The sequence below is a fragment of the Lithobates pipiens genome, unplaced genomic scaffold (genome assembly GCF_037356315.1).
Source record: "Lithobates pipiens isolate NorthernLeopardFrog02 unplaced genomic scaffold, aLitPip1_a1.2 Scaffold_30, whole genome shotgun sequence".
In the NCBI taxonomy this organism is placed as follows: Eukaryota; Metazoa; Chordata; class Amphibia; order Anura; family Ranidae; genus Lithobates; species Lithobates pipiens.
In genome coordinates, this window is record NW_027507791.1 from 33,917,686 (window position 1) to 33,941,982 (window position 24,297).

Sequence of the window (24,297 nt, forward strand, 5' to 3'; positions counted from 1 at the left end):
TACAGGGGAGCCATGACATTTATATAAAGAAGGGAAGCTTCTGCTTCTGCTTTTGTTTTTGCTTTTCTGTTTGTTTTTCTTTCTGCTTCTATCGGTGTCTTTTCCCTTATGGCCGCGTTGCCCTGTTGGGGGTCACCATGCTTTTATTTTATTATTTCTTAGTCGGATCATACTTTCCAACAACAGACTCTCTTCTTACATTACTATTTGAGTGCTTTTATTTAAGCAACTTTCATTTATATATATATTTTAATTTATTTATTAATTTATATATTTTTATATATTATAATATATTATTATATGGGTTTATATGTATATATATATATATATGTGTAGATGTAAGAATTTGTGTTTCTTTGATGCTGCTTCCTTATTGTGGTTCAGCATAATTGTATTATCATCCTATATATTCCATTAATGTGTCTGATTACTTTTCGGAATATGGATGGATGGACGCCAAGGGGAGGCAGCTGATGATTGGATGAGGTTTTCTTCTTATGTAACCAAAACACATCTTTCCTTCTTAAACAAATGAGGGAGGTTGTGTAATATATGAATAGTTCCAAATGTAACCCTTCCCTTATTATTTTTTATTTAGAGGATTAAGACAAGTGGGGCAAATGTAAAAATACCTCGATTTTATGTCGTTTTCAATATGTAATGTGAGATCTATTGGCTGGGTGTAGTGATTTTAGAGAAATCTATAATTATCATATCCTTCCGCTTGTTAAGAAATTCAATGTAAGATGATCTATTAATATTTGAATCTGATCCAGTCTTACGCGGCGTCTATAATAGACCCCGAGGAGAAATGGATTTCTATATTAAGGGATTGATATTCAAGGTGTAGCTCATTATAACTGCTATGATCGCTAGTTGGGAACCTCCACTCACGATTGCCATCGGGCAATGTTTGGCCCAACTTTAACCACTTCCCGACCAGCGCACGACGATGTACGTCGACAGAATGGCACGGGCAGGCATATTGGCATACAGGTACGTCCAATATTCAATGCCGCCCTGCCATCGGGAGTGCGCCGGTGGCAGCGCGCTCCCGCACTGGTCGGGACCCCCGTGAGTCTGGTTGCAGGACCCGATCGCCGCGGGCATCCCCTCAATTGTCTCAAGGAGCGGCCGAATGGAGGGAATGCCGTGTAAACAGCATTTTTCCATTCTGCCTAGCAACTAGTGACGCTGATCTCTGCTCCATGTGATTGAAGCAGAGATCAGTGTTCACTAAATGAAAGCCCAACCCCCCCACAGTTAGTAACACACCCCTAGGAACACTTAACCCCTACACTGCCACCCACTGGTTAACCCCTTCACTGCCAGTGTCATTTACACAGGAATCACTGCATTTATATAGCAGTGACTGCGGTATAAATGACAATGGTCCCAAAAATGTGTCAAAAATGTCCAATGGGTCCCCCACAATGTCAAAATGTCCAATGGGTCCCCCACAATGTCGCAGTCACAATAAAAAATCGCTGATCGCCGCCATTACTAGTAAAAAAAATAAAAATAAAAAATTATTAATAAAAATGCTATAAAACTATCCCTATTTTGTAAACGCTATAATTTTTGCGCAAACCAATCAATAATCGCATATTGCAATTTTTTTTTTTTTTTTTTTTTTTTTTTTACCAAAAATATGTAGAAGAATACGTATCGGCCTAAACTGAGGGAAAAAAATGTTTTTTTATATATTTTTGGGGGATATTTATTATAACAAAAAGTAAAAAATAATGCGTTTTTTTCAAAATTGTCGCTCTATTTTTGTTTATAGCGCAAAAAATAAAAACTGCAGAGGTGATCAAATACCACCAAAAGAAAGCTCTATTTGTGGAAAAAAAAGGCCGTCAATTTTGTTTGGGAGCCACGTCGCACGACCGCGCAATTGTCAGTTAAAGTGACGCAGTGCCGAATCGCAAAAAGTGGTCTGGTCTTTGACCAGCAAAATGGTCCGGTCTGCAAGTGGTTGCAGATTATGAATGTGCGCTGAGCGGAAGGTATCGGGGACAAGCTCGGTGTTTGTCTCTAGTGATAGGGAAAGATGAATGAGCCATTCACTGATTGTGATGAGATTGGATTGTTATTGAATAGTTACAATCTCGCACCTTGCGTTAAAGCGGGATTCCACCCTAAAGTGGAACCTCCGCTGATCGGATCCCTCCCCCCCTCCGGTGTCACAATTGGCACCTCTCAGGGGGGAGGGGGGTGGAGATACCTGTCAAAGACAGGTATTTACACCCACTTCCGGGCATAGGCTCCCGTGGGAGTCTACGCCATTTCCTGCCCTGCCGCGCTGTCTGCTGGGACGCACACGGGTCCCAGTGACAGCGCCGAGATTTCCTATTGCGCGACGTGACTCGCGCATGCGCAGTAGGGAACCGGGAAGTGAAGCCGATTTGCTTCACTTCCTGATTCCCTCACCTAGATTGGTGGCGGCAGCAGCCGAGAGCCGAGCGATCGATCGGCCTCGGCATGGCTGGACCCCGGGACAGGTGAGTGTCCATTTATTAAAAGTCAGCAGCTGTAGTATTTATATCTGCTGGATTTTAATATATTTTTTTTTTTGGGTGGAATCCCTCTTTAAGGTGGATGAGAAGCTGAACACAATCTTGTTTTAGGCCGTCTTCCCTATAGAGACTCTACTTAGGTGAATATGCCCCTAAGCAGAGATTGTATATATATTTCTTTGGAGTGAATGCTTGTTTCACACAGAACACGTGTGTAGTGAACATATGTGAAGTGAATATGTGCCTATGTAGAGATTATATATATATATATATATTTCTCTGAAGTGAATACTTTTTTTTCCGTAGAACATTCTTCTTGTGTGACACTCTAACCACATATAACCGGCGGCATGAACGGTATATTTCCAATTATGCCATCCAATATTCCCATCGGTGAATGAGTGAGGGCATAGGATCGGGACTAATTGATTGAGATAAATGAGGATTGCACATTGTAAGTGAAGCTTGTGATGTCCGGTGTCTGGTAGTTGGCCAGAGAGCTGAATATGGAGCAGAGAGGTGTAGAGAACAATTAATGACAAAAGCCTACGAAGGGTTAATAACATTGGCCCTAGATACATATAAAAAGGTGATGGGATCGTATGACTCCGCCCTCAGATGATGTCAATATGACGAAACGCGTCAGGGGTGGAACCATACGATACGAGCATAGTGGGACTGACGGGAGGGAAGAAAGACGGACAGCCAAACCGTGAGCTATTAGTGGTAACAACTCGTAGCTGTGGGTGGTAGAATTCTCTCTCATCCTGGTCCATTCAACTAGCTCTGCATTCAGAGTGAACCAATGCTTCTAAAGATTTTACGTGTGTGAGTGCGATATTTGTGGGGGGGTTTTTTATTATTAAATAAAACTTTTTGTATGAGGGAATTACACTATGTGTGCTTCTTATAACTACCCTTCTCCGAGACTCTGAACACCGGGTGTCTATGATGTGGATGGAACGCCGCACTAGGAACCAGCAAGAGGGATCTATAAAGGCTGTGAAAGCAGCTGAGTCTGGTAAGAGCCACACCAAAGGGGGGTCCCCTCACTCTCACATACCCCCCGGTGTGGCTTGTGTGTATACCATCGCACGTGTGGAGGGGTATTCCCGGGAGAAGGGCCGTATATTATACATCTAAAGAACTGTGGCAGAGAGTTTCTTTCCCTGTTTGGATGAACCATGAAGGGAGAATTGATGAACAGCGGAGTGGAAGCACAAGTTGGACGCATGTGCCGCTCTTATGAATGGAATGCACACTAATGACTTATACATGACTATTATATATATATACACCTTAGATATGAAATAGAGGATTGCACCTTATTATTATCTATGGCAGACGTAGTAATACGCGCTGGTTTTTTCTATTGGCGGATTGATTTATCGTTTGATGTATTTATTCATTTTATAGATTTTTTTTTTATAATAGAAAATTGCCGAGTGAAGTGAGGCCGTGCCAAAAGCGTGGCGAGTGAAGCGAGCCCATGAGGGGCCCTCTTACTAAGTGGTACCCTATGTCTACTTGGATGGTGGGGCTTCAGCCTGGACTCAGTGCGCAGGCGCCGTTCTTCTTCAGAGACTTTCGGAGTCTCCTTGTCCTCTGTAATGTGCGAGCGCTGCGCCTGCGCAGTACGGGGCGGACACTATCCGATGGGGGGAGTTTTTTTGGCAGAACACCGTCTGCTCCTGCCCCCTGCCTGCCTTGCCTGGTGGAGGGATACAATAATGCTCCGCTCAGCTCCCTCCTCCTCCCTTCCTCAGGTGCCGAGACTTGTGAGCAGCTCAGCAGCTGACAGGGAGCTGCAGGAGGACGGCGCGGCTGCACTGGACACAGCGAGTGAAGAATGGAGGCTAGAATCCTCACTGTGTATTATGATCATCAGCATGGGAATCACACAGGCAGGGGGCGCTCTGTCACATGTTCCATGGCTGCCGGGGGTGCTGCTGACTTTGCTGATCTATGGCTGTACTGAGTGTTACACAATGTAATACAGAACAGACATAACAAAGTCAGCAGCACCCCCAGCAGCCATGGAACATGTGACAGAGCGCCCCCTGCCTGTGTGATTCCCATGCTGATGATCATAATACACAGTGAGGCTCTACTTTACACTTGCATTGGGGGCAGTAAACATGTGCAGCTGAACTGTGTTTTTACCCCCCACCACAGCCCTTTAACCCTTCTCCCACCCAGTGATGTACTGGTACGTCTCTAGACTGGAAGAGTAATATCTGGCTCAGCGCTGCAGCAATGATGATGATATTTTTTAGCTCCAGTGATTTTGCACAAAGTATAAGTAATCCGAGCGGCTAAGAAGTCCCTGGATTACTTTTATAGGAGGCAGAAGGGGGCCCCTCCCCCCACCTAATACCACCTTTACCAATCTCTCCCAGTCCCATCGATCGGGGAGCCCAGTAAGGGGGCGACCAGCAGCATTGGGGTCCCGGGACAGCGAGAGGAACGGATGTTGTTCCCCCCAATGTGTGACGTCAGAAACCAGAAGCGGTGAGGATTTTATCATTTCTGGTGTCTCTTGTGTGACCAAAACCGTCACCGGCCGGAAGAATCACCGGATCACCGCGGAGCCTCCGGAGGAGAGACATGAGGTGTAAGAGACCCCCGACCTCTCCATAAAGAGGACCAGTCATGGCCGGTGTTCTTCATCCCTTCTGAGAGCAAGAAAAGAGATTTACAATAATGAAGAGATGCCGTGTAACAACAAAGTGATAAAATAAATAATACAATTCAATAAAGTTTTAGAGCCCCGTCCTCTCACGGTCCTGCTTAGTTGTGAACGTTCATGTTGGTCCCGCATGTATATGAAAATGGGGACAAACCTGCATTTTGTTTTGAGGCGGGGCCAGGTGCGGGGTCCGGAGTGGGGTTGAAGGGGGTCCCATCAGGTACACTGTACGGGGCCCCATCATTTGTAACAGCAGCCCTGGTAGTGTCAGTAGAAGTAGTATTATTCATATGAGTGGTAGTAGTATAGGTAGTATTAGTAGGATTAGTAGTAATATGAGCAGGGATAGTAGTAGGAGTAGCTGTATGAGTAGTAGTATATGTAGTAGTGGTAGTAGTAGAATGATTAGTAGTATGACTAATAATATAATGAGTAGTAGTATTATGAGTAGAAGTAGCATTATTAGTATTAGTAGTAGTATGAGTGGTAGTAAAATAAGCAATAGAAGTATGAGTAGTATAGGTAGTATTAGTAGTAATATGAGCAGGGGTAGTAGTACAAGTAGTAGTAGTAGTAGTAGCTGTATGAGTAGTAGTAATATAGGTAGTATTAGTAGGAATTGTAGTAATATGAGCAGGGGTACTAGTAGCAGCTGTATGAGTAGTAATAGTAGTAGAAGTATGAGTAGTCATATTACTACTACTCCTATTACTACAACTCATACAGCTACTACTACTACCCCTGTTCATATTACTACTACTACTGCTACTCATACAGCTACTCATACTTAAACTACTACTAATACTACCTATACTGCTACTACCGCTGCTCATATTACTACTACTACCCCTGCTCATATTACTACTACTCATACTACTACTCATACAGTTACTCCTACTACTTATACTACTATTCCTACTAATACCACCTATTCTACTACCACCGTTGCTCAAATTACTACTACTCCTACTCCTACCACTCATACTACTACTACTACTACTCATACAGCTTCTACTACTACTACCCCTGCTCATATTACTACTTCTACTAAAACTACCTATACTACTACTACACCTGCTCATGTTACTACTACGCCTACTACACTACTACTACTCGTACAGCTACTACCTATACTACTACTACTACCCCTGTTCATATTACTACTATTCCTACTACTACTACTCATACAGCTACTACTACCCCTGCTCATATTAATACTACTGCTACTAATACTACCTATACTATTACTACTACTACTTTTACTACTACTCCTACTAATACTACCTTTACTACTACCCCTGCTCATATTATTACTACTCCTACTAATACTACCTATACTACTACTACCACTCATATTACTATTACTCATAAAGCTACTACTATCCCTGCTAATATAAATACTACTAATACTACCTATACTACTACTACCACTCATACTACTATTACACATAAAGCTACTACTACCTCTGCTCATATTACTACTACTCCTACTAATACTACCTATACTACTAATATAGCTACTCCTACTACTACTTATACTACCTATACTACTACTACCCTTGCTCATATTACTAATAATACTACCTATACTACTACCACTCATACTACTACTACTCATACAGCTACTCCTACTACTCATACAGCTATTACTTCTACTACTACTACCCCTGCTCATACTACTACCACTCATACTACTACTACTACCCCTGCTCATATTACTACTAATACCTATACTACTACTACTACTCCTGCTCATGTTATTACTACTACTCCTACTACCTATGCTATCACTAGTCATACAGCTACTCCTACTACGTCTTATACTCCTACTAATCCTACCTATACTACTACTACCCCTGCTCATGTTACTACTACTACCACTGCTCATATTACTACTAATAATACTACCTATACTACTACTACTACTCCTGCTCATGGTACTACTACTACTCCTAGTACCTATGCTATTACCAGTCATACAGCTACTCCTACCACTTCTTATACTCCTACTAATACTACCTATACTACTACTACCCCTGCTCATATTACTACTACTCCTATTACTACAACTCATACAGCTACTACTACTACCCCTGCTTATATTACTACTACTACTGCTACTCATACAGCTACTCATACTTAAACTACTACTAATACTACCTATACTGCTACTACCGCTGCTCATATTACTACTACTACCCCTGCTCATATTACTACTACTCATACTACTACTCATACAGTTACTCCTACTACTTATACTACTATTCCTACTAATACCACCGCTGCTCATATTACTACTACTCCTACCACTCATACTACTACTACTACTACTCATACAGCTACTACTACTACCACTGTTCCATATTACTACTACTCCTACTAATACTACCTATACTATTACTACTCATACAGCTTCTACTACTACTACTACTACCCCTGCTCATATTACTACTTCTACTAAAACTACCTATACTACTACTACTCATACAACTACTAATACTACTACCCATGCTCATGTTACTACTATGCCTACTACCTATACTACCACTACTCATACAGCTACTCCTACTACTACCTATACTACTACTAACCCTGTTCCTATTACTACTATTCCTACTACTACTACTACTACTCATACAGCTACTACTACCCCTGCTCCTATTAATACTACTGCTACTCATATTAATACTGCTATACTATTACTACTACTACTTTTACTACTACTCCTACTAATACTACCTTTACTATTACTACTCCTACTAATACTACCTATACTACTTCTACCACTCATATTACTATTACTCATAAAGCTACTACTATCCCTGCTAATATAAATACTACTAATACTACCTATACTACTACTACTACTACTACCTCTGCTCATATTACTACTACTCCTACTAATACTACCTATACTACTAATATAGCTACTCCTACTACTACTTATACTACCTATACTACTACTACCATTGCTCATGTTACTAATAATACTACCTATACTACTACCACTCATACTACTACTACTGCTACTCATTCAGCTAATACTACTACTACCTATACTACTACTACCCCTGTTCATATTACTACTATTCCTACTACTACCACCCATACAGCTACTACTGCCCCTGCTCATGTTAATACTACTGCAACTAATACTACCGATACTATTACTACTACTACTCATACAGCTACTACTACTTTTACTACTAATACTACCTTTACTACTACTACTACTACACCTACTAATAATACCTATATTACTACTACCACTCATACTACTATTACTCATAAAGCTACTACTACTACCCCTGCTCCTATTACTACTACTCCTACTAATACTACCTATACTACTAATATAGCTACTCCTACTACTACTTATCCTACCTATACTACTACTACTACCCCTGCTCATATTACTAATAATACTACCTATACTACTACCATCAATACTACTACTACTCATACAGCTACTACTACTACCCCTGCTCATATTACTACTATTCCTACTACTACTACTCATACACCTACTACTACCCCTGCTCATATTAATACTACTGCTATTAATACTACCCATACTATTACTACTCATACAGCTACTACTCCTACTAATACTACCTTTACTACTACTACCCCTGCTCATATTACTACTACTCCTACTAATACTACCTATACTACCACTCATACTATTATTACTCATAAAGTTACTACTCATAGTACTACTCATACTAATAATGCTTCTCATACTACTACTACTACTCATTCTACTCATTATTCAACTAATAGTCATACTAATTCTACTACTCATACTATTAGTACTAATATTGCTCATTCTACTACTACTCATACTAATATTACTCCTTACTCCTACTACTATTCATTCTACTGCTACTACTTTTACTAATACTACTACTCATGCTACTAATTATTCTACCACTACAACTCATACTACTACTACTACTTCTTTGTATTGTACTACTCATACATCTACTCCTAATACTGCTATCCCTGCTCATATTACTACTACTCCTACTAATACTACCTATACTACTACTACTAATTTTACTCCTACTAATAATACTACTCCTTCTACTACTACTGTAAGTGATCAGGTGGCTGCACAGCTGCGGGATCACTTAGTAGTAGTAGCCAACAGTCAGCTTGTTAGAATTAAACAGTCCCTAGAATAGCGGCTTATAGTTTATCTCTATGATGGTTCCTCTTCTCTGTTATGTGATATTTATTAGACCCCTTTCACACTGCCGCGCCCATAGTGTCGGCGGTAAAACGCAGCTATTTTTAGTGGCATTTTACCGTTGGATTTGCAGCGCATTTCGGCCGCTAGTGGGGCTCTTTTACCCCCCGCTAGCGGCCATTAAAGGGTTAAGACCGCCCACTGTACACCACAATAGCGGCGTTTTGCCGGCGGTATTGCAGTGCTGCCCCATTGATTTCAATGTGGAGCAGCGGTGGAGGAGCAGTAAACACACCGCTCCTTCACCGCTCCATAGAAGCTGCTGGCAGGACTTTTCCCGGACGTCCTGCCAGCGCACCGCTCCGGTGTCAGAGCCCTCGGGGATCACACTGGAGACAACGGAGCAGCAGTTTGAGGGCGGATTGCAGGCGCTATTTCTAACGCTATAGAGCCTGCAAATCGCCCTCGGTGTGAAAGGCGTCTTATACATGTGCCCTGCCGAAAGATTCGTTCATTTTCATTGTTTTGTTTTGTTTTGTTTTTCGGGTCGTTCGTTATGATCGCAATTTTTAAATTCGATAAATCCGAAAATAAGAAAGAAAATTGGAAAGAATAACTAATAATAATTATTAAATTCTAGATATTGGAATTTCCATTCAGAACTGTCTGTTAGTGAAGATAATGAAGAGAAATTTATCCGAAGTTACCAATTATCCGAAATAACGAATGTCCCATCTACACCAATGGAAGGGAACAAATAATAATAAATGTTATTACTAATAATAATAATAATAAATGTTTTTACTATTATTATTGTTATTTATTATTATTAATTTGTTACGTTTCATTCTTTTAGATGTGACATTCGTTATTTCTGATAACTTGTAACTTCGGATAAATTCGTTCCGTTCACTAACAGCCAAATGTGAGAGGAAATCCCAATACCTGGAATGTAATAGTTAGTAATAGCTAGAGTAAGTTATTATTAGTTATTATTTCACATCTTCACATTTTCGGGTTTTCGGATTTCTGAACTACCAAATTTACAAATATTTCGCTAATTTGGATATTTTTCCGAATTAACGAATTTGTTGAAATTCAGTAAAAAACGAATTTGGATAGTAAAGGAATTGCTGGTGTATAATATGTATGTGTGTACATTGCTGGTACTGATAGATCAGGGGGAAAGAGAGGAGAGAGGATCTCTTCTATGTGGATAGATCTCTAATCACGGTCAGTCCTACTCAGTCATTTAATAACGTCTGCTGAGTCGCCCCCCCAATAAAGGGGGCGGAGAGATTTTGGTGTCGGGGGTCACAGAGCGGATCTATGAGGAAGTGAAAGGATTGAAGATTTCTTTATATCTCATTGTGTGAAGTTGCACTTTATAGAGGAATGTCGCTGTTTATTTGGCACTAATGATTGGACTCGGCACTGAAAATCACATTATGCACTTTATGGGGAATAATTATAAAACATTCGTTATATAAATGTCAGAAACATTCCGAAAGCTAAAAACACGTCCCGTCATTTTTCTAAGAGAATTCCTGTATCATGAGCTCCATCTAGTGGCCAACAGTGTTTATTACATAGACTACAATATTTTTATCGACTACATTAACACCATTTTCATCGACTAATATACGACTAAAACAATTCAGATGACTAAAATATGACTAAAAATAAAATGGGCGGAAATTATAAAAATTCACATCTATTACAAAAAAGGTTAAAACCACATAAAGATATAACAAACACAACACCCTCTACTAGACAAAGGTCACCAGATACCCAATAAGCAGAGGGTGGGCTGGCGGGGATCCCCGTGTCCTCTGGATTTCCAAGGTGCCCCAACCCTATTGGGTGTTTTGGTTTGGGTCCAATATTGAGCTCCCAAGTGGGGGCGCCTGACATACAAGCTGAAGGCTTCTTTATCTTTACCTGGCGGTGGGCAAGATCTATTCAGGATTGTGTAAAGAGACAATTCCACTTCTGAGGGGGGCGGATACTATATATGATGCTCACATTTGGATCCTTGTGTGGGAATTATCGATCCCTCGTATTGATCCCCAACTGACTCGCACTACCTCGCCTTTCATAGAGCTGTCAGTTCCTTCTGGTCACCCTGGAGGGCGGAACCTTTTTGGTGGTCCAGGTGTCCTACGTGGGAGTTGAATGATTTCAGTTTGGATTCTTGGAAGGACTGATTTGGTTTTCCTTTGTTGTGTGTGATTTCACCCCTTACTTGATCTTCATGGTCAATCAGCACCTACCCAGCATGTCCTGAGGAAGCAATTAGATGTGAAACGCGTTGACAAGCAAGCATGGAGGAGTTCTTGGACTTTACCTTTTTGAATATTATATATAATCCTTATTGTTTATAATTTTGATGGACCTCTCACCAACCAAACGTTGGGTTCCATACCTCCATGTCTGCTTATTGGGTATCTGGTGACCTTTGTCTAGTAGAGGGTGTTGTGTTTGTTATATCTTTATGTGGTTTTAAGCTTTTTGTGAAAAAGATATGATTTTTTTTTTTAATTACCGCCTCATGTTGTGCCCACAAAGTCCATTCCTTTTTTTAGGAGAGTCTCTCTCTCTTGGATGTCGGCATGGTGGAGGTCCTCTAGTCTTATAAAACTAAAATGGCATTTTAGTCAAAAGACTAAGAATAAAACTAAATTGGAATTTGACGTCAAAATGATCACAGCACTACCACATAAGAATAATTAGGGGGAGTCTACTAAGCCGCTGAAAGAAAAAAAAGAAAAAAAGCTTTTCTTAATTTTTTTTCTTCATATTTAATGTTGGTAATATATTCAAGTAATTTGTGCAATGACATTACAGACAGCAGAGATTACAGTTTTTGTTTTTTTTATATTTTCATCTTGTACTTCTGCTTGTCAGAAAGCAATATTTGTGTTTTGTTTATGAAACTTGGTTTTATCTATAAAGATGTTTTATATCACAACAGAGAAATCTGTGTCTGTAGTGAAGGTTCAAACCTTAAAACCAAAAATTATAAACTTCTTATTAGATTTTTACTCCAGGAGTATAAAATGTCTGGCAATTCTAAAGAAATACATTAACCACTTCAGCCCCAGACGGATATACCCCCTTCATGACCAGGCCATTTTTGTGCGAATCGGCACTGTGTCGCTTTAACTGTCAATTTCTACGGCCGTGTGACGCTGTACACAAACACAATTGACGTTCTTTTTTCCCCACAAATAGAGCTTTATTTTGGTGGTATTTGATCACCTCTGCGTTTTTTATTTTTTGCGCTATAAACAAAAAAAAACGACAATTTTGAAAAAAAAACCCACTATTTTTTACTCCTTTGCTATAATATCACCAAATTTAAAAAAACAAACAAAAAAATTCCTTCCTCAGTTTAGGCAGATACGTATTCTTCTATATATTTTTGGTAAAAAAATCACAATAAGCGTATATTTATTGGTTTGCGCAAAAGTTATAGCATTTACAAAATATGGGATAGATTAATGGCATTTTGTTTGCCTTTTTTTACTAGTAATAGCAGCGAGCTGTGATTTTTAGCGGGCTTGCAACATTATGGCGGACAGATTATATATATATATATATATATATATATATATATACATACACACACACACACACACACACTTTTGGGACCATTGGCATTTATACAGTGATCAGTGCTATAAAAATGCACTGATTACTGTATAACTGTCACTGGCAGGAAGGGGTTAAACACTAGGGGGAGATCAAGGGGTTAAGTGTATTCCCTGGATGTGTTCAAACTGTAGGAGGATGGGCTTGCTACATGACAGAGATCACTGCTCCCAATGACAGGGAGCAGTAGATCCCTGTCATGTTGCTAGGCAGAGCAGGGAAATGTCTCCCTGTTTTGGTTCTCCTTGCCGCAATCGCAGGCCGCCGGCAAACAACGAGTTTGTGGGATATCCCGGGCAACACCCCTATGTAGCACTAACCCCCTGAAGGAGCTGCTGGTTATATTGGGCTTACCGTTACCTTCTTTTTCTTCTCACTTCAGGTCTAGGGGTGTCCCGTGGTAGTTGGCCCAGTAACTTGAGAGACTGACGACAGATCCACTTAAAGGGATTTTATTTGCAAAAAAGTAGACAATGAACAGTCTCTTAAATTGGATGGAAAGGGAGTTCAGGTATTCTCAGTGTCAAAGTCAATATTGAAGAACTTTCTTACTTTGACTGCATCCAGAGAATAGCCAATCACAACTGGATGATCACTCAGGTTGGACAGTCCCTCTCACAAGGCCTAGCGACCAACAAGGTGCTTAAATCAGGAGCAAGTCTCTGCCACAGACGTTGTTGTAGAACACGTAGGAAAACTAAACTTGTAGAACACTCGTGGGATACCTGGATCTTTCAGCCAGCTTGGCGATATCCACGAGATCGGATTCTCTTGGGTACTTCAGCTCCTCCAGGCTCTTACTAAAAAACCAACTTGTACGTGGCCTTCTTCTGAAGACTCCTCCCCTGGATAGCGTGAAGTTGCTGGGCCTCTCCACAACCGGAGATGGCACCGGACCACCTCAGAATCCTTTCCTTAGTTTCCTTGTCTCAGGCCAGCCAGCCCCAAGACATAAAGTTGGGTGGATCCGCACCCCAGGCCATAGCCTTCCTGGGGGCTGGTCAGGAGGACCAGGACCATGGAGTCAGAACATACTTCTGGACCGGAACCCCCGAACCACGTGACTGGATCTCTCCCAAAAACGGAGATGGCACCCAAACACCTCAGAATCCTCCTTTAGTTTCCTTGCCTCGGGCTAGCCAGCCCCAAGACATCAAAATCGGGTGGATCTGCACCCCAGGCCTTCCTGGGGGCTGTTCAGGAGGACCAGGACCATGAAGTCAGCACATCCTTCTAGACTGGAACCCTGAACCATGTGACATCCGCATTTCTTAAGTACCCTCTCCCAGAAAGCACAGCAAGAGCGCCACTCCCACTGGGCGGGCTCAGAGAGAGAGTAACTTAAACACCCAACCAGCATAGTTCTATGCCTGCCAGAAGAGACAGTGCCCCCTGTGGCCAGGCCGAACATCCCATAGTCCAGTCAGACTGATGCTGAGGTCCAAATTTAGACAATTGTACCCAAACCAAACTGCAGTTCAGGTGTAACCTTAAATTTGAAAAACACATAAAGCATGCTCTTCAGGAGCCGGCGCTACACCTATATATAGTGCTACCCCCCCCCGCAGGAGCCACTGATGAGTAAAGGTATCTCCCACCCTGCACGGCCTGACACACAGAATCTTCCACACACACTGGAGACAAGAATCAGTCCTTGCAGCTTTGTTTTTGTATTTTATTAGGAGTATTGAATTTGGATGGGTTGAGGGTATTTCTGGGATGCCCACTTCATCAAGGTAGTAGCAAAACTCTTCAGGGACACAACTATATACAGCCTGTACACACTCTTCTCCTTCCACCTCCAGAACAATCTTGCTTGTAGAACTACAACTCCCAGGACCAGCTGGCACCATTTGGATGATCTAACAAAGGCTCAGTTAGATCTGTAGCAACCCCCCTTTTTATGGGCGGAGACCGCGGGCCCCTCTGGTAGTGTAGCAAAAAGTCCTAGTACCCAGCTGTCCTCCTCCTGTGGCTAGTGATCCCAGTACCACCTCTTCAGGCACTGCCAGCCCACCTGGTTGCAGCTACCCCTTTCACCAGCCCTCCTGGCTAAAACTTTACAGTCTTCCCAGACTGACTCTGCATACATCCCAGACTCCTCTCACCCACTCCTCTCAGGTACGCCTCTCAGCTGCAACACTCACCAGCCCATATGGCTGTCTTCTTTCCTGGAGATTTGCTTGGCAGTGTTCTGCTGTCTTTTACTTGCCCCCGTGCCCGTTGCACCCTCATGCACCATAAAGGAGGTTCCTTACGCATCTATGCCAAGGCTCAAGGTCACCACCCAAACTAGGGGGCACCCCTCCGGGGCCACCGACAGCCTAACACTACATCTCCATCTTCCACTCGAACTCCACACCACCCCAGCTGGGCTGACCCAGAGTATTTGAGGGGGCCTGCCTCCCACCAACCCATCTACTGGGGATTGGTCAGGGCCCTCATGGATACTCCAAACAGCTCCTTCTCCCCTCCACTCCCATTCTTCTAGAATCTTCCACTAGTTTCTAGAAATAGGGGAAGGTCTTAAAGTGGAAGTAAACTCCCCTATCGTTTTCAGCCAAGGAAGCTGCCATCTTTGTCTCTGTTTAATCTTCAACTGCTATGGTGCTGCACATGTGATTTGTTATGACACCAGCCATTGGATGGTTTGATAGTTTGGCTGAGAGCACAGCCATTGTGCAGTTAGCATTCCCGGCATGCCTTTTTTTTAACTGTTTAAATCGATGGGTTTACTTCCACTTTAAAGATGTTTCCTGTGAGTCATACCATCCTCCCTGAGTCGCTCGCCTGACCCAGATAAACCAAAACAACACAGCCTTGGTTGTCAACCAAGCCTGACAATTTACCTACACTTAAAGCTTTACTAAACCCAGCAATATAAAAACAAATCACCTCCCACAGTGCACACAGCTTCTAAATCTTCTTTTTATATCCAAATACTGCTGATTATATACTTTTTTTTTCTGTCTGTATATCGTGGTAGACTGCTGGGTCCCAGCGATTCCAAAGTGTTCATGTAGGAAGAGATTTCACTCTCCTCTGATGAAACTTCCTCTGTATCAGTATACCCTCACCCGCGATCCGGCCAGCGCTGATTGGCGCTATGCCAATGACATGCTCGGTGCTCAAAATTTTTTTTATTTTCAGCATAAAAGACACAACTGAGCATGTGCAGGTTGGCTACTGCCTGTGTGTTAGCTGGCCTTCCCAAGATAGAAAATTCAAAATGGGGAGGATATTTGAATACAGGATAAAACAGATGTAAAAAGCTATAGGTAGCAGAGTAGAATAATTAGAGATAGGTATGGTAGCCGGATCACCGAGTAACCTCTCACAAATTAAAGCTCCAGAGAGAGAAATCCGAGTGTGAAGCAACAATGAGGACACGAGGATCTCCGGTGATTAAAACCAGAGAAAAGGGGAGGTGATCACCACCCTTAGGTAGGACCATGGGTCTTGTAGAGTTGTCACAGATGATATCCTCTCAAATATATACAGTATATACTAGTGAGGCAATGCTAGTGGAAGTAGAATAGTTTTTTTTTTTTACTGAACCCACAACAGTAAAATCTCTGCATATGCAGAATATCACGCCTGTTATACTCTCCCTGCAGGAGAGATGAGAAGGGGGTTTGTATGAAGCTGTGTCTGGAGGAGGACAATACAGGAGGACTCATCAGAAGATCCATCAGCCTGGGAGCCCCCAAATCAGGGGACAGAGGAGCCCTTGAAGAGTGCTGGGGGGACCCCAATGGGGGATGGGATGGAGGTTTCTGATAATCTTACTGTATATCATCAGTCTATGTATTCATCATTACATACACAGCAGGGATTGGGATTTAATTTTCTAAAGGACTGAGTGACATTCTATATTTTAACCACCTCAGTACAGTGCAGTTACACCCCCTTCCTGACCAGACCAATTTTCAGCTTTCAGCGCTCTCACAGTTTGAATGACAATTACTCAGTCATCCAACACTGTATCCATATGAAACTTGCGTCCTTTTTTCCACACAAATAGAGCTTTCTTTTAGTGGTATTTAATCACTAGTGGGTTTTTTATTTTTTGTGCTATAAATAAAATAAAACGTACATTTTGTGAAAAAAATGCCTTTTTCTTAGTTTCTGTCATAAATTATTGCTAATTAGTAATTTTTCTTCATAAATTTTGGCCAAAATTTATACTGCTACATATCTTTGGTAAAAATAACCCACATTAGTATATATTATTTGGTCTTTGTGAAAGTTATAGAGTCTATAAACTATGGTGCCAATCGCTGAAAATTGATCACATCTGATCAGGCCTTCAGTACATCAGGTGTATCTCATTTCTTGAGACACTAACAAGTCAGGAAAGTACAAATACCCCCCAAATGATCCCTTTTTACAAAGTAGACATCCCAAGGTATTAAGTAAGTAGCATGGTGAGTTTTTTTAAGTTGTCATTTTTTCCCACAATTCTTTGCAAAATGAAGATTTTTTTATTTTTTTTACTAAATTGTCATATTATCAGGTTATTTCTCACACACAGCATATGCATACAACAAATTACACCCCAAAATACATTCCGCTACTCTTTCCGAGTACGGCAATACCACATGTGTGAGACTTTTACACAGCCTGGCCACATACAGAGGCCCAACATTGATGTAGTACCTTCAGACGTTCTACGAGCAAAAATGACGCATCTCATTTCTCAACCACCTATTACACTTTTGAAGTCCCTGGAGTACCAGGACAATGGAATTTCCCATAAAATGACCCCATTTTGGAAAGCAGACACCCCAACGTATAATCTGTGAGGCATAATGAGTCTTTTGAATGGTTAATTTTTTTCCAGAAGTTTTTGGAATATGTGGAAAAAAATTTAAACGCATTTTTTTTTACACAAAATTGTCAATTTATAAGATATTTCTAACACATAGCATGTATATAGCAAAAATTACATCCCAAAATACATTCTGCTACTCTTCCCGAGTACGGCGATACCACATGTGTGAGACTTTTACACAGCCTGGACACATACAGAGCACCAACATTGATGTAGTACCTTCAGACGTTCTATGAGCAAAAATGACGCATCTCATTTCTCAACCACCTATTACACTTTTGAAGGCCCTGGAGTACCAGGACAATGGAATTTCCCATAAAATGACCCCATTTTGGAAAGCAGACACCCCAACGTATAATCTGTGAGGCATAATGAGTCTTTTGAATGGTTAATTTTTTTCCAGAAGTTTTTGGAATATGTGGAAAAAAATTAAAACGCATTTTTTTTTACACAAAATTGTCAATTTATAAGATATTTCTAACACATAGCATGTATATAGCAAAAATTACACCCCAAAATACATTCTGCTACTCCTCCCAAGTAAGAACCAAGCAATACCACATGTGTGTGACTTTTACACAGCCTGGCCACATAGAGAGGCCGAACATTTATTTATTTATTTATTTATTTCAGGTACTTATATAGCGCCGTCAATTTACGCAGCGCTTTACATATACATTGTACATTCACATCGGTCCCTACCCTCAAGGAGCTTACAATCTAAGGTCCCTAACTCACATTCATACATACTAGGGACAATTTAGACAGGATCCAATTAACCTACCAGCATGTCTTTGGAGTGTGGGAGGAAACCGGAGTACCCGGAGGAAACCCACACAGGCACAGGGAGAACATGCAAACTCCAGGCAGGTAGTGTCGTCGTTGGGATTCAAACCAGCGACCCTTCTTACTGCTAGGTGAACGTGCTATCCACTACACCACTGTGCCGACTTTTACACAGCCTGGCCACATAGGGAGGCTGAACATTGAAGTAGTACATTCAGGCGTTTTAGGAGCATAAATGACACATCTTATTTCATTCCTACCCATCACACTTTTGAAGGTCCTGGACCACCAGGACAGTGCAATTACCCACAAAATGACCCCATTTTGAAAAGCAAACACCCCAACGTATATTCTATGAGACATGGGCTGCAAATAGGTACTCGGGTACTCTGATGGGCTGGAGATAGGTACTCGGGTACTCTGATGGCCTGGTGACAGGTACTCGGGTACTCTGATGGCCTGGTGACAGGTACTCGGGTACTCTGATGGCCTGGTGACAGGTACTCGGGTACTCTGATGGCCTGGTGACAGGTACTCGGGTACTCTGATGGCCTGGTGACAGGTACTCAGGTACTCTGATGGCCTGGTGATAGGTACTCAGGTACTCTGATGGCCTGGTGACAGGTACTCGGGTACTCTGATGGCCTGGTGACAAGTACTCGGGTACTCTGATGGCCTAGTGACAGGTACTCGGGTACTCTGATGGCCTGGTGACAGGTACTCGGGTACTCCGATGGCCTGGTGACAGGTACTCGGGTACTCCGATGGCCTGGTGACAGGTACTCGCGTACTCCGATGGTCTGGTGACAGGTACTCGGGTACTCTGATGGCCTGGTGACAGGTACTCGGGTACTCTGATGGCCTGGTGACAAGTACTCGGGTACTCTGATGGCCTGGTGACAGGTACTCGGGTACTCTGATGGCCTGGTGACAGGTACTCGGGTACTCTGATGGCCTGGTGACAAGTACTCAGGTACTCTGATGGCCTGGTGACAAGTACTCAGGTACTCTGATGGCCTGGTGACACGTACTCTGATGGTTTGGTGACTGGTATTTGGGTACTCTGAAGGGCGGTGACAGGTACTCATATGGACTGTGACAGGTACTCGGGTACTCAGATGGACTGTGACAGGTACTCTGGTACACAGATGGCCTGGAACAGGTACTCGGGTACTCAGATGGACTGTGACAGGTACTCGGGTACCCTGATGGACTGTGACAGGTACTCGGGTACCCTGATGGACTGTGACAGGTACTCGGGTACCCTGATGGACTGTGACAGGTACTCGGGTACCCTGATGGACTGTGACAGGTACTCGGGTACCCTGATGGACTGTGACAGGTACTCGGTACTCTAATGGACTGTGACAGGTACTCGGTACTCTAATGGACTGTGACAGGTACTCGGTACTCTAATGGACTGTGACAGGTACTCGGTACTCTAATGGACTGTGACAGGTACTCAGTACTCTAATGGACTGTGACAGGTACTCGGGTACCCTGATGGACTGTGACAGGTACTCGGGTACTCAGATGGGCTGTGACAGGTACTCGGGTACCCTGATGGACTGTGACAGGTACTTGGTACTCTAATGGACTGTGACAGGTACTCGGGTACTCTAATGGACTGTGACAGGTACTCGGGTACCCTGATGGGCCGTGACAGGTACTCGGGTACCCTGATGTGCCGTGACAGGTACTCGGGTACCCTGATGTGCCGTGACAGGTACTCGGGTACCCTGATGTGCCGTGACAGGTACTCGGGTACCCTGATGTGCCGTGACAGGTACTCGGGTACTCTGATGTGCAGTGACAGGTACTCGGGTACTCTGATGTGCCATGACAGGTACTCGGGTACTCTGATGGGCCGGGACAGGTACTCGGGTACTCTGATGGGCCGGGACAGGTACTCGGGTACCCTGATGGGCCGGGACAGGTACTCGGGTACTCTGATGTGCCGTGACAGGTACTCGGGTACCCTGATGTGCCGTGACAGGTACTTGGGTACTCTGATGTGCAGTGACAGGTACTCGGGTACTCTGATGTGCCGTGACAGGTACTCGGGTACTCTGATGTGCCGTGACAGGTACTCGGGTACTCTGATGTGCCGTGACAGGTACTCGTGTACTCTGATGGGCCAGGACAGGTACTCGGGTACTCTGATGGGCCGGGACAGGTACTCGGGTACTCTGATGGGCCGGGACGGGTACTCGTACTCTGATGGGCCGGGACGGGTACTCGTACTCTGATGGGCCGGGACGGGTACTCGGGTACTCTGATGGGCCGGGACAGGTACTCTGATGGACTGTGATTGACAGGTACTATGAGGGGTGGTGACAGGTCCTCTTTATTGGGGGGGGCAATCAGTATGTTAGGTGTACACTGTATGCGGTAACGAGATGTTACCGCAATCTCCTCCTCACACACGATCGGTGTGTGAGGAGGAGAACCCGGTAACATCCCGTTACCGCGGTTTGTTTACATTTGAGTGATCAGCTGTGAAAGGATCACAGCCGATCACGTGGGTAAACAGCCGGCCAATGGCTGTTTACCAGTGTCAGTGACGAGCAGTGTTCCCGGGGAACACGCCGCCACCGACGTGCACGTGCAGCGCGCTCGCGATCGCGCGCATGCGCCGTGCACGTTCGGGGTGTTACCATCTGTGATCGGCCGTGACTTCATCACGGCCGATCACGTGGTAAACAGCCATAACGAAATGGGTGCTCACCCCCTTTGGTGGCGAGCGGTGTCTCCGTGACACGCCACCACCGAAGAAACAGGGATGCGCGCGCACGATCGCGCGCATTCCCTGTTTAAACGGGAGGCCGTCATATGACGGCCTCCCGCCACAATAGCTGCGCTGCCTGGCCGTCATTTGACGGCCGGCGGTCGGCAACTAGTTAAAGGAATTCAAAATGGAGAAGCAGCTATTATGCAGTGATATTATTATTATATATATGTAGCGCCGGCTCCTGAAGAGCACTCACTATATGTTTTGAAATGTAATTTTACACCTGAACTGCAGTTTGGTTTGGGTATAATTATTCAAAATTTTGACCTCAGCATCAGTCTGACTGGACTGCAGGGTGTTCAGCCTGGCCATAGGGGGCACTGTCTCTTCTGGCAGGCATGGAAACACAGTCTGGTTGGGTGCTTTAAAGTTACTTTCTCTCGGAGCCCGCCCAGTGGGAGTGTCACTCTTGCTGTGCTTTCTGGGAGAGGGTACTTAAGATGCTGATGTCACGTGGTTCGGGGTTCCGGTCCAGAAATATGTTCTGACTCCATGGTCCTGGTCTTCCTGACCAGCCCCCAGGAAGGCTATGGCCTGGGGTGCAGATCCACCAGACTTTATGCCTCGGGGCTGGCTAGCCCGAGACAAGGAAACTAAGGAAAGGATTCTGGGGTGGTCCGGTGCCGTCTCTGGTTGTGGACAGACCCAGCAACTTCGTAGCTATCCAGGGGAGGACTCTTCAGAAGAAGGCCTGGTGAGGTTGAGGGACCTAAGTGAATCCAATCTCGTGGGTATCGCCAAACCGCCTGAAAGATACTGGTACCACATGAATGTTCTACAAATTCTAGTTTCCTACATGTTCTACAACAACGTGTGTGGCAGAGACTTGTTCCTAAGTTAAGCACCTTGTTGGTTGCTTGGCCTTGTGAGAGAGGGACTGTCCAACGTGAGTGACCACCCAGCTGTGAATGGCTATTCTCTGGATTTCGTCAAAGTAAGAGAGTTCTTTATTATTGACTTTGATACTAATGCCGCGTACACACGATCAAACTATCTGGCGGACTCTGGTCCACCTGTGTGTGGGCTCCGGCTGATTTTTTTTCCCCTGTTAACCTTCAAAATCTATATTTCTGATTTATTAATCAGAAGATATGATATGGGTTGAAAAGAGAATTCTTATTGACAAAGGAAAGGAAGGTTTAACATAACACCATTTATTAGAGTACGTTACAGGTCTATCTAATACACAGAAAATATCTATAGTCTAAGTGAGGGAGTAAAATATTAGGTTAAAATACAACAAGAGTACAATACATTCATTACAATACAAAACAGGACATATGACAAGCAGGTATACCTTGTAAGTGCTGGGAGATGATCTGATAATTTTACCTAATATTGGTCCATAGCTCTGGTCAGTTCTCATCTGCCATTATCCTGGGTTTGGGGTCCCCTTAAGAAGGGCCATCTCTCATTGACTTGCATAGGACCACACTGATTGGTTAGCCCCCTCCTCCCCTGGGCGTATTTCGTGCCAGATTGGTCCATTTTCTCATAACTTAATTTCCCCTCAATACCACCTCCTCTTTTGGGTTTAATTGGTTAGTGATGATTAGTCTGAAGCCCACTTAATTAAAGAGGAGGTTTGCTCTTGAATAGGACACTTAACTATGCATAGTCCTAGCCGGGGTAAATTGTCCATTCCTGAACAGATCAAAGAAATATTTTAAGCACATCAACCACCCTTTGGAATGGATAAATGGCTGATTAGCACGGAAGAATACACAAGCCTTTATCTAGCAAATGAATTCGGCTCCGTACCGACTACACACCCAAATGGTATCTGTTTGTGGGTTTTGACTATTACATTAGGTAAACAGCAGGACATCTTCCTCACACCCACACTTAGCATACCTGTAAGACAAAGGTATTTTTAATTGAATTATATACGCTGACCAGACGTCTGTTCCTGTAACTCAAACCATCTGGGCAGGTTAAGCTAAAACTACTTCTTTATTTATTATCCTAATATATACATCTATAATACAAATATTCCCAGTTGCTAATGGAGATTACTCATAAACTCCTCATAAGGCAACAGATGACCCCTTGTGGCAAGTTGAGTTCAATGAAACGACGCCACACTTAAGTGAGTAATTGTTTATGTCTAATCTCCATTAGTGAGTTCAGTTTCTCCCTCTGCCATCTTAGAAGTCGGCCGAGATATATCACCATGCCCGTCATAAATAACAGTACCCCACACTGCAATATGAGAAGACCTTTTATTCCCATTTCCACCCAGGTCCTGGTGGTGACCAAACTGAAATCCCCATCATGTAAAAGTTCATTCAACCTTTTCCCTGTTTTCTCCATATCATTACTAATTTGAATTATATGGGTATCCTTCCTTGCGAGCAGATTGTGAAGGTTTACTGACAGAGTATCAATTTTTATGTCAAAATGGGGTAGATAGGTTATAGGATCTGGAACATCAGGGGGACTCTCAATGATATAGTCTTCTGTTAACACTGGTATGGGGGTTACTACAGTTTGCCCAATAATAGTGTACTCGTGTGGAATGAAGCAAAAATTTGGATAGGGTATGGGACACGACTGACCCCCATAGAGAAATGTCTGGTGATTGGTAACGACACAATACAGTCCATCCATGTGGTAGGTGACCTTTGTGCTAGGTGTTCTCCATTTTGACAGCTTCACTGGGCAGTTAGCTTCCATCTCACTTGTGCTGGTTTCTTGAGGTGGGTGGCGTGGACTTTCCAGTTGGGGGTCCCTCGCTACTTTGGCGGTGGGATCCGGGTCATTGCTTAGACCACAGACTGGAGTGTCAATTTCAAACACATCACAACGGCATAAGTACCTATTGTCTTTGAC

The 24,297-nt window shown here is 43.2% G+C and overlaps 1 protein-coding gene and 1 long non-coding RNA gene across 2 annotated transcripts in view; both read right to left on the reverse strand.

The window, feature by feature from the left end:
* LOC143942156 (uncharacterized) overlaps positions 1–24,297 on the reverse strand; it is a 1,285,630-nt gene that overhangs the window by 588,905 nt on the left and 672,428 nt on the right. The window lies entirely within an intron of this gene.
* Positions 14,716–17,169, reverse strand: LOC143942627 (uncharacterized). The gene is made up of 2 exons (XR_013264810.1): positions 15,797–17,169; positions 14,716–15,579 (listed from the first exon to the last, which is right to left on the reverse strand). It is a non-coding gene; the product is annotated as an uncharacterized LOC143942627 (long non-coding RNA).